Source organism: Myodes glareolus, chromosome 4 (genome assembly GCF_982192425.1).
Source record: "Myodes glareolus chromosome 4, mMyoGla1.1, whole genome shotgun sequence".
NCBI lineage: Eukaryota > Metazoa > Chordata > Mammalia > Rodentia > Cricetidae > Myodes > Myodes glareolus.
In genome coordinates this window covers 62,646,950-62,659,169 of record NC_142029.1, presented here as the reverse complement: position 1 = coordinate 62,659,169, position 12,220 = coordinate 62,646,950, and the positions used below count along the sequence as shown (strand labels likewise).

The following is a 12,220-nucleotide window of genomic DNA, read 5'->3' as shown; positions in this document are numbered from 1 at the left end:
CTGGAATCACCCTTTTCCTTGAGGTCACACTGTGTGGGTGATTATCCATCACGGGATCCCTTTTGCCTTCTGTTCCATTTAGATCACTTCATCTTTATCGATGAGTCACAAGAACCATGAGTGCACATGTTTCCTTTTGAAACCTTTTAATCATATAGCCGTGCACAGGGAATCTTAGACACTGGTTTAGTAATTGCAATGACTTTGGTTACAGCAATAGAAAGCCAAGTAGAGTGAATGAAGCAGAGATGATGTGCCCTCCCACAGGTTCAAGGACAGAGGTGAAGTGGGGGAGGTGGCTAACATCTTGTAGGTCTTTGGACCTTTGGCCTCTGTCTTTCTTAGTTTATCTGGTCACCTTGACTCCAGTCATAGTCATTTGGGGAAATGGAAGCTCACCTGGGAAATCTCCCCTACCAGAGAGGCCAGTGTGTAAGCCTATGAGGCATTTTAATGATTAATGATTGATGTGTGAGGGCCCAGCCCATCACTGTCAGGGCCAGGGCAGGCTGATGCCGCGCACAAACACCTGTCTGCGCTCTATGCACTACCATACAGTTTCTGAGCTTCAGGCAAGGGGCTGGAGGTTGAAACACACAGAGACAGACAGACAGAGAGACAGAGACACGGACCTCTAGTCACTAGTAAGAAGCCCTTTTCTCAGTAGTACCACGGAGGCTTATATACCCAACAATCAAGTGGGCCAACAGGTGAAAACCTTATCCTCTGATCCTCAAGACCAAGGCAACACGTGCTCATGAAGCAGAGCTGGTAAACAACTTTGACACAGCTTTCAGTAACTCAAATCAGAAGGAAAGTAAAGATCTCTAGCAGGGAAGAGAAGCTGGAGGCCAGGACTCCAAATGGTCCCAATAGGCTGGCTTAATTCTGTAAGAAAAGAGCTGAGCAAGCCAGTAAGCAGGGCCCCTCCATATCTTCTGCTTCAATTTCTGCCTCCAGGTTCCTGCCCTGTCCTCCCTCCGTGGCAGGCTATCACCTAGAAGGGTAAGGTGAAATGCATCTCTCCTCCCCCATTGCTTTTGGTCAAGGCGCCTTATCACAGCAATGGAAACCCAACTGAGGTGGCCTTTATTTTTCTGCCTCATTTCTAGCTTATTATTTCACCTGACTTGCTCTTCTCTCACGAGAAGAAAACATGGCTGCTAATAGACTCTACCCAGATTTTTTGCTTCTTGTTTTAGCCACTTGCAGAGAGATGGGGCTCACTTTGTTTTCAGGTACTAAATTCCTGATGAGGACAGGTGGGCAGCAGGGACCAGACCCTCTGGAACTTACCCGATGGCCTGGATAGTGTGTAAAAGTCACTGGCCCTCTTAACCGAAGCCAGATTTTGTGCAAGATAGTAGTCTAGGAGACACCATGTTGGGAGTGGGACAGAGGCTGGGAAGGGTGGTCTGGGAAGAAAGTGGAGGGCTTACTGCATGGTTACAGCAGGAACTGGCCTTCACTTTAATCTAAGGGAATCAGAACCTTATTACCAATAAGATAAATTACATATAAGTTACCCAATACGTTTGCTGCTTGGAATATCAAATAGTTCATTAGGGAAATGGAATGTTAAAAAACTAATTTTTGATTATTATAAGGATGAAGGTGATGTAACAAATCAGGAACAATGTATATTTTCTGACAATGTGTCAATATTGAGATGGCAATATAAAGGAAATATCAAATCATCACAATCCCCCCTTTATTGCCCTACTACTGAAATACTGCTCCAGTCAAATACGCACTTAACTTTGGTTGCTATGGTTATTTGTTGTGCTCTCTTCCAACTTTTTAAGTGACTGTTAGGTTAAATGAGCATTTTTTTTCTTTTAGCATGTTGTGTTTGTCAGGGTTCTCTAGAGGAGCTGGGCCAACAGAACACATACTGTGTATTCTAGAAGGGCGTTTGTTTCTCTGCTCCATTGTTTCCATTGTAGCTGTTGTTTTACACAAGGGCATTCTTGTACAATTATATAACTTGCCTTGATCATATTCTCCTTCACCCCACTCCCCTCCCCTTCTCTTATTACTTCTCTTTGTTTCCCCGGGCCAGGGGTTCTCAACCTGTGGGTTGTGACCATTCTGCAGCTCACCTGACTCTTTTACAGGGCTCACATATCAGATAGCCTGCATTTCAGATATTTGCTCTACAGTTCATAACAGTAGCAAAATTCCAGCTGTGAAGTAGCAAGGAAATAAGTTTAGGGTTGGGGGTCAACACAGCAAGAGGAGTTGAATTAAAGGGTGGCAGCGTTGGGGAAGCTGAGAAGCACTGCACCACACAATTTCACTCCTGTTTTTATACCATATATAAATGCATGATTTTAACAAGTTAGGCTCATTAGTTTATTTATAAGGTGAGTGCATTGCCTGGATGTGTGTATGTGCACCATGTGCCTGCTGGGTACCCAAAGAGGTGAGCAGAGGACCTCAGGTCATCTGGAGCTGGAGTTGCAGATAGTTGTGAGCTGCCATGTGGTTGCTAGAAACCAAGCCCTGGTTCTCTTCAAGAGCAACAAATGCACTTAACTGCTGAGATCTCTGTCCAACCCATGAATATGATATATCACATAAGGCCACAAATGCAGAAATCTCGCAGCATTTGCATTTCTGAGATGAACTTAATTTGAATGATACCTTGATCTCCTCTTGCAGTGATTTACGACTGAAAAATTTCACTGTGTATCTATCTACACCACTTTTCTTCCTTGGCCCCTAGTAGAAGGACACCTGGGGTGGTTCTGTGGCTTAGGTGCTGTAGTAAACACTGATGTGCAAGTGTCTCTGTGATGTGCTGGCTTGGAGTCCTCTGACTAAGTACCCAGGAGTGGTCCAGCTGGGTCGTGTGGCAGAGCTATTTTTGATTTATAAAAAGACTTACATTGTTGAAAACTGAATAGCAGCAGCAAAGAATACAAAGTTGCTCAGCCCAAGAAGGTAGAAGTTTCAGAAGAAGGGAGAGGAAGGATGCAGCCCCACCAGTCCAAATCTGCCTTCCTGTGTGCTCTTTGGAGAGCCAATGGTGTGAGTCTGTACTGAGGACTAAAGAAGCTGGCATCTGATGTCCATGGACAATGGTGACATCAAGTGTACTTGTTCCAGAAGAAAGGAGCTTGCACACTCTGCTTGGCTCCCTCCTTTGCTTTTGTTGCATTTGGGTTTTCAGCCTGCTTGATGGGGCCTCTCATCTTCAGGGCAGGATTTCATTTATCATTGACCTTTGCTTTATACTGATGTCTCTTATACCTACCTTCTAAGGAAGCCCGCCCAGCATTGTGTGCTCTCTGTTAATTGCCTGGGCATCTCTCTCAGTCTAATTGAGTCAACAAGATTAACCATTGCAGACGCCAGCATCTAATTAAGGACATTAATCCACATTAATACTTGTAGATCTATCTTATTGCTTTAAATCACTAACACCGTTTCGCCCACTGTGGTATTCCTTATTGTTAATTGTAGAAACAGAATGACTAAGCAGTTATGTCCTGGAGGTATTTTGCTTGGCTTTGAATGCTCAACTTTACTACTTATATGGATATAATATTCATAAAATCCTTAATTTCCATATGCCTCTGATTATTTACCTATAAAGTGGTGATAATACTGTAGCATATTGTGACGAGATTAGCTGGGATAAGCAAAGTGCTTAGAATAGGGTCTGGCAAGTTTGCAGTTGATATTCAGTAAATGCCAGCAATTACATTTTTATTCTTTTGACTATTAATACTTTCTTTGAGATTATAGATAATGGTTAAAAGACGTTGTTACATGCCTTCCCTCTATTTTTTTTAAAATGATAACTTAAGATGGGTTCCTTGTGAAAAATTCATGAGCCCCCCTCCCCCGCCCCAGCGAATATAAAGATGACTGGGAGACGCTGAAGACCTCAGTACAATGATTTCCACTCATGAGAGCATGAAGGGTCAGGTATATTTCTCTATGTTACGTTTCCTCTCGTCATACCAACTGGAACCTGGGGTGTGGGGGGTCGAGCTTCTTCTCTAACCCGCAACCCTGATGACAACTCACCAGGCATTTGTAGCAGAACCAACAAAGAACTGTGCTGGTGGGTAGAAGTGGGAGCCCTTTGGAGGAGACTGCTGTAAGCCTCGGGGCCTCAGGCTCATTTTCCTTTTGGCTCCATTTCACCTGGAAATGAAATCTGTGGATTCAAGGCTGTCAGTTTCCCAGGACAAATGTTTCCATGTAGGATGAGACACTCCTGTTTTGTGCAGTAATAATGTTACTATTTAAAACTCTGGCATCTGTTGAAAATTTATATTAGAGTAATAAATTCCTACGCCAGCTTCGTAAGATCCTAGCTCATTTTTAATGCTGCCATCCGTCTCTGTTTTCCTGGTAAGTCGTAAACCATCATTTCAACGCTTCCAAATACTCGTATTGATGGACTATCTTTTGTTCTTATAAGTAGTTTGAAATAGCTGTTTCATTCATCTCTTTCTCTCATTTATAAAATACCTTATTTCCCCTCTATTCAGAAATTCTTTCCAATTACACTATTTAGTATTCTAATCCACCTTAAAAGGTCAGGGTAATTTTTTGGTGTTTCTTAATGTCATTTCCAAAACTTTGGGGGCAAGGGATGGATGCACAGTTGGGTTGAAGGCAGTGGTCAGGCTTCTGGCCACAGGCTTTTATCGCAGACAGAGCTTTGCTGTGCCACTTTCTCCATCGCCGACAACAGAATGCTCTCGGCCAACCAAACCCATGCAGTCTGTTCCCTCTGAGTGCTTCCCTTGGGGAACTCCATAGCTCACGTTCTCATTTCATGCTCAAAAATTTTAAGTTTCCCTGCCCTGCTGATCTTCCATCTCTCCTCTCTCCTCTGTCATCAGGCTTAACAGTCTAGAAGCCAAATCCTAGCTCACTCTCTGCTCGGGGAGTCCAGTGACTACTGTGGCATTTGTGGTCCCTCTTCTTTCTCATTTCCCTCTCTATCTCCTGCACTCTCAATGCTCCAATGATACAGTTTCACCTCTTGATACAGTGTCTTCACTTTTAGGACCTGAGGACCTCCCCATGCTCATCTCTCTGATTCAAAATGTCCTCTTTATAAGAATGGTCATAATAGTCTCTCTCTCTCTCTCTCTCTCTCTCTCTCTCTCTCTCTCTTTCTCTCTCTCTCTCTCTCTCCCTCCCTCCCTCCCTCCCTCTCCCTCCCTACCCCACCTCTCTCCCTCTCCCTCCCTCCCTCTGTATATTTGTGTGTGTTTGTGTGGATGTATATGTGTGTGTCTGTGCATGTACCCACAGAAGCCAAAAAGGGGAGTCAGATCCCCGAGAGCTGAAGTAACAAGTTCATGAGCCACCTGACATAGGTACTAGGAATAGAACTCTGGCACTCTGTAAGAGCAGCATGCTCTTGACCACCAAGCATGGCTTGAGCCTGTGAGTATTAAACACACTGGAAATGTACTTCTTACTGGTATGGAGGCTGAAAGTTCAGGCCAAGGTGTTAGCAGTGCTGTTTTCCTCTGGGATATCTGTCCGTGGCTTGCGGACAACGCTTCCTGCTGTCTCTCCCTGCTATATATGGGATCTCTGGTGTCCCTGGGTCTGCCCTCCTTTCTTCTTAAGAGGACACCAGTCTAATTAAGTTTTAAGGCACATGTGAACAATCTCAGCTTTTCCTTCTCTCAGTCTTTGAGGACCAAACCCATGGCCTTGCATATCCTGGGCAAGTACTCTACCACTGAGCTATAGCCTCAACTCAGACAACCTGATTTTACCTTCATCCTCTCTTTATTGACCTTAGTGAGATACAAGGGTTAGGGCTTTGAGTCTGGCTTTGAGTCTGAGGTTGGGCTATGTTGTTGCCCAACTCTTCCTCCTCTGTCATTTATTTCCCTGGGACTCTCTGCTCGGCCCCTGTTGTACTAGCTCTGCCACACTCCCATAGTCCTCGGTTCTTATACAGTGTCTTGGAAGCTGTGCAGTTTGGTCATTGACATCATAGTGTGTAAGGCACATGTGTGTGTATGTATGTGTAATCTCTGTGTATGCGTGTGTTGGGGATTTTACCCAGGGTCTACCACTAACCTGCGTCCACAGCATGTGGTTTTTCTGAAACAGGGTCTCACCATGTAGCTCAGCCTGGTCTTGAACTTGAGATCCCTCTGCCATGGACTCCCCGGGTGCTAGAATTACAGGAATGAAAAAGGGGCAAGTAGTAAACACTTGAGACTTTTTAAGCCGAACTATCACTGTCACCACGTTTAACTCTGTCACTAAGGAAGAGCACTCTCCCTAGGTGCCAATGCACCAGCTATTGGGCATCGTACATTTCCAGAAGGCTGCCTTTTCCCTTGGGTTTTACTCAGACTGTAAATATCCTGAGCTGGGTAGAAACATCAATTTCCTAGAGAAATCCAGTGCACTTTGCTCCAGCTTCCCCTACTTCCCCTGCCGTGACCTAGAAAACTGAATTTTACCAGCCACTGGATCTATTAATCTTCTGGGGATTAATAGATCCCCAGTTTGTAGAAGAAGCTGTTGGGCAGAAAGTATTAACAGTGGGGGGATAATTGGCAGTGCGGCAGAATGAAGTGGGACACAGGAGACTGCCCTGTGTCTGGCAGGACATTTAACATACCTGGTCTCTCACCATTGCCATCTCCTGGGCAATGAAATAGCCCTGAATATCTCCCAGGACATCCAAACAATCTGAATTTTCTAGACCCGGCATAATCTCTAAAGATTCTCTCAGTTTTAGAATTCTGTGTCTCATGTAGTATTCTTTTGGTCATTATGAAAATATCAAATCCCCTTTTAGCTGAAACCCAAGCCTGTCAGGAAGCGCAGTTGACCGATTTGTGATCGAATGTGTGGATATCATGTACAGATTTATTTGATGTGTTGAGAAGATCAAGGATCAGTAGATTTCCTGCATTAAGTATTGGTTCTGAAATGTCACAAAACCCTTCATCGGGTGATCTTGGATTTGACCTGTTCTTCAACAATTCTATAATCTACAAAAGCGGCAGCCACCAGTTCTCTGTGTCTATTTAAATTTAAAGTCAAGCTAACTAAAATTAAGTAAAATGTGAAAATACAGTGTCTCAATAACTTTAGTCATATTTTGCTACACATTTGCTGCCACATTGGATTAAGCAGATAGGGGACATCTTATTATAGACTATTTACCAGTGTGACCTCTATCTTCCTTTTATAACTGATCCAAACTCAACTCAATTTTAGTACTGAGAATGTCACTGTATTTTAATTATCTAGCCGCCCAGACATAAAAGCCTTTTGCCTTCTTGTTCAGGAAGCCTAAACTTTTAAATGATGTCGTGTGCATTTGGCAACTTCTTTTTATCATTTGTTTGCTTGTGTATGCGTGGCTGCATGTATGTAAGCGGTGTGCCCATGGGGACTGGATCCCCAAATGGTTGTGAGTCACCCTGCGGGTGCTGGAAACCAAACCCAGGTCCCCTGGACGAGCAGCCAGTGCTTTCCACTGCACAGCCATCCTCCAGCCTCACTGTGCATTTTCCAACCTCATTTTGAGTTTTTAAGTGGATGATCATGCTCCTGGGAGGAGATGGCCTTCCCTCTCCTTCCCTCTGAGCCCAACTATGAGAACAGTCTCGGTGCTTGTGGTCCTGAAGGAGAAGAGTTCACACCAGCATTCACACCAGGGGCAGGTAGATCTAGAGAGAGACGGCAGGGTTTACTTTTGGTAGCTGGGAAAGCAAAAGTGAAATGGTCTTCCAGAGCAGACGAAGGTCACGTAGAGCCGGCTGTGAAGTGCCGCCTCTGGGATCTGGACTTAAATCTTCAACTACCATTTCTCTATCTCTGGGCTGGTTTCCTTCTCGAATTATCAGAAGACTTGCTAGATTCTTACCCACAATTCAGCCTGTCACAATTAGTGCATCAGATACAGGAAAATGTAGAAAGTCATGACTGCCCGGACGGACATTTGAGAAGTTTACTAGAGTGAAGGGCAATGATGACTTGGTTGTATTCCTGGGAAGGGGGACATTCACAGGCGTTGGCCAGAGTCCTCAGAGACTGACTTTGCTTCCCCTCCGGCCCCCTGAATTCTCTTTCCTTCTATGTGGTCCGCTTGGCTATCTCATGCCCAGCTGCAAGCCCTTCTCCGATGTTTCCCAGCTTCCTCCTTCATACCTAACAACCAGAACCTAGAAGAGCAGTTTTTATGGATGGAGATCCAGCCAGCTCTGCTTTAGTTTCCAGTTGCTGCCTCTTCACAGCCAGCCTTTCTATATAAGGAGCTGTTAGGGACTGTCACTTCTGACTGTGTGAGCTCCCCCAGGGAAGGAGGCTGGTGTTGGGATGAAAGTGTCTCAGCCTGGCGGGCTTCTTGCTTGTGTTTCCCGTCTGGAACCCCAGGAGTCTGCATCAGGTCCCAAGAGGTGGTACCAGGAGCTTCAAATCTCAGGATGAGACAAGTGTAAGTTCACAGGTGGGCTGCTCAGCTGCCTGTGACCACACGTACTACGTGTTAGCTCGCGGGTTTTTCTTATCCCCTCAGTGGTATTTTAATTGCTGGGGGGCAGGCTTGCATCCTAGATGAAGGACTCACACAGGCCCTCAGAGGCCCAGCCATGACTGATTGCTGCTTATGTAGAAGTTCCAGAAGGTTTCTGCGGCCGCCATTTTAACTCAAAGGGAAGAGGCCTGTAGGTAAGATTAATCCAGTTGTCAGGCATTGTATCAGTCACTAACGGCTGATGCATTTCTCTCCAGAGAACCTTAAAACATGTGTAAATACTTCCCTGGAATTGAGCAGTCATAATGGCTACCTCTGATGAAATTCTTATATTCTAAATTTTGACATAGCTATTTCACTTTCCCACCTTGATGGGGATGTTTTTGTTCTTAGCTTTGGATGCACAGCTACTAAAAGCCACACTGCAAGGAAGACATCAGGTTGAGTGTTGAACCTGAGGACTCTGGCTCCAGAGTGTATTTTGTGTGACTCGTAATCCTTTCCAATGCTCATCGTGACTTTCCACATCATCACTGTAGTCTTGTGTGGGTGAAAAAGTCCCAACAAGACTTTTAAAAATGACAAACTTTCCCAGCACCACAGATTGGGTTCAAATCTCAACAGATCTACTTTCTGGTCCTTAGACAAGAGAGGAGCACAAGACAGGACAGCGGCTCAGATGTGAGAGAAGACAGTGTGATGGGAGACCCCTGCCAGTCTTCTAGTCCACAAGGTAACTTCAGAAAAGGGACTGCTCTTCTCCAGCTCCATGGGGAGGGGGGTTGGGGTAGTTCAATGTGATTGGCCCCCATAATCTCATAGGGAATGTCACTATTAGAAGTGTGGCTTTATTGGAGTAGGTATGGCCTTGCTGGAGGAAGCATGTCACTGTAGGGGCGGGCTTTGAGGTTTCCTATGCTCAGGATACCACCAAGTGTCTCAGTCGACTTCCTGTTGCCTGTAAGATACAGGACTCTGAGTTACTTCTCTAGCACCATATCTACCTGCATGCCACCATGCTCCTGTCATAATGATAATGGACTGAACCTCTGGACTGTCAGTGAGCCACCCCAATTAAATGTTTTCCTTTATAAGAGTCATTATGGTCATGGTATCTCTTCACAGTAATAGAAACCCTAACTAAGAAAGGGACAAAAGGAAAACAATTGTATTTGAATCCACCCAGAGAATCTGGATGTCTTAGATCCAGAAGGTGGACAGGGAATAGGGATGCAGGAAGTTCAAGAAGTTTGAGGCATCTACTTTTGGGGCCCTCCAGTTGTGAAGACCCAACTTTTCTTGCATTCATATTCATCCTCCATAAATTACCTGCTACTGCTGCTGCTGTTTCCAAATTCAATAAAGAAAGAAGAGATCTGACTGGCTCAGCAGAGCCTGCATCCCTGTTTGTGTTGCACCTTCAAGGCAGAACCCAGTTTCTTTGTCATATGTTCATCTCAGGCACAACTGTTGGGCTGGAGGAGCAGGGCAGACCAAGGATGGGACATCTGGGTTCTATAGACCCATTCGTCTGCAGCAATGCCTCAGCAGAATGGGCTGAGAGCGACAGGCATTGCCGTTGGTGTATGGATTACAAAGGGAGGCCGCAAGTTTACACAATCAAGATTTCAAGCCCTTCCTGTTCAGCGGGTGTTTGCATTCAGAAAGGTAATCTCTTAGTCTTTTTTTCCAGGTTGCATAATTCTTTCTACAGTGAATCAACCAAAAGTACTTGTGCTGTCCGGTTTTGTCAGTTTGACACAAACTGGAGTCGTTTTGGAAGAGGGAACATCGATTGGGAAAATGCCCACACCAGACTGACCTGTGGGCAAGCCATGATGGATTTTCTTGATTGATTATTGATATGAGAGGGCCCAGCTCACTGTGAGTCACCCTGGGTGGGTGGTCCTGGGTGCTGTAAGAAGACTGGCTGAGCAAGTCATGAGGAACAGGTAACAGTAAACAGTGTTCCTCCATGACCTCTGCTTCAGTTCCTGTGTCAAGTTCCTGCCCTGACTTCCTTCTATGATGGACTGTGATGTGGAACTAGAAGCTGAAATAAACCCTTTCCTCCCCAAGTTGCTTTTGGTCATGGTATTTTATAATAGAAAGAATAATATAATATAATAGAATATTATATAATATATTATATATAATAGAATATATAATAGAATAATATAATAGAATAGAATAGAAATAATATAATAAATATATAATAATATATATTAATATATAATAATATAATAAATATATAATAAGTAATAATATAATAGAAAGCCCAACTGAGGCAGTAGTGTTAGATAACATTTTATGGAAGGCTCTGCACTTGGTCCTGGAACCTGCCCTAGACCCCACAGACCAAACCAACAGAGTCCAGCCCTGGTGACTGAGCTTTGGTGGTGTTCAGGAAGCAGTGTAACTAGCTAATTATGCCATAGACAACTAGTTAAACTTCAACTCCTCGACTAGTTACCTGGACTTCAGCCAGATAAATTGTCTTCTAGCTGGTGTCAATGGCTTACCTCTGTGACATTTCTGACACGTTTCTACAAATTCTGCCAGACCCACTCACTAGTTGGAGCTGGCAGAACTTGCCTTAGCAGCAGTTAAATCTCCTAAATTTTGCTTTTTATTCTACTTTATTCCAACTCTACCCCATTTAATTGGTCAAAGGGATTTTCCTTTCAGTGTCACCACCACCTCTGTCCTAGTTGGTTTTTGTCAGCTTGATACAAACCTAGACATATCTGGGAAGAGAACTTGAATTATTTTTAATCAAGTAATGTAGCTGTTTGAAGCAGGAAAAAAATTGAAGACAACTCAATGGAGTCATAAAAGATTACTTGTATCAGGTTAATCTCTTCGAATAAAGCCAAGATGCTGTGAATTTGAATTCCTCTCTTTTTGTCCCAGATTGAATAGTGGTTGATCCCAACCCCCTCCTGGGTTTCAAAAAGTCTGGCAGAGTAATAGCAACAGTGGCAAGATACAGTCTTTACCAGCCTGACCCTGGAAGATACAGTCTTTACCAGTCCGACCCTGGAAGATACAGTCTTACCAGTCCAACCCTGGAAGATACAGCCTTACCAGCCTGACCCTGGGCTGATCTGCTGGAGAATCTCAGGAAACTGAGACAAATGGACTTACCCTTCAACAAAGAATCAGAAACCTTGGTTACACATGAGTTTGCAAATATCTCTTCTCCATGGCAGGATACAACACATCCCTTCGTTACCATTCTGGGTGTGAGGCTCTTGTGTCATGCTCACTCTTATTGAGGTTTTAAATTTAGCAGATGTTTCTATAATCTCAATGTGAAAAAAATGTATGTAATTTATTATTTAATCTTTTTTACCTGTGAAGATGACACATGATGTATGAGCTAGTATGTCACAAAATTAACAATAAAAGCTCTCAACTCCAAGAATGCATATTGTAGAAATGAATGTATGCTAAGTTTTTAATGTTGAAGACAAGTATCCAAATTTATTCAGTCATGTACCCAGGTGAAGTTTACACCAGTTAGAGGTGGGTCTGAAGTTCAAGACTGAGGCCCTGGTCAGGTCCTAGTAAACTGCATCCACCCAGTGGCCATCATCCAGACTTCTCAAGTACCCAGCTATATTTAATGTGAAGTAAAAGCTTATCTATGTCCTAATACCAAAATACAGGCTCGTAATTAGAACTAGGATTTTAAATATCTCTTTAAACAAATTAGGAGTGGGTAATTTA

General features: G+C 43.9%; 1 long non-coding RNA gene across 1 annotated transcript; it reads left to right on the top strand.

Annotated features, from left to right (window-relative positions):
- Positions 1–9,130: 9,130 nt before the first annotated feature.
- LOC146894660 (uncharacterized) lies at positions 9,131–11,876 on the top strand. Its single transcript, XR_015001554.1, has 3 exons — positions 9,131–9,221; positions 9,950–10,156; positions 11,402–11,876. It is a non-coding gene; the product is annotated as an uncharacterized LOC146894660 (long non-coding RNA).
- Positions 11,877–12,220: the final 344 nt, after the last annotated feature.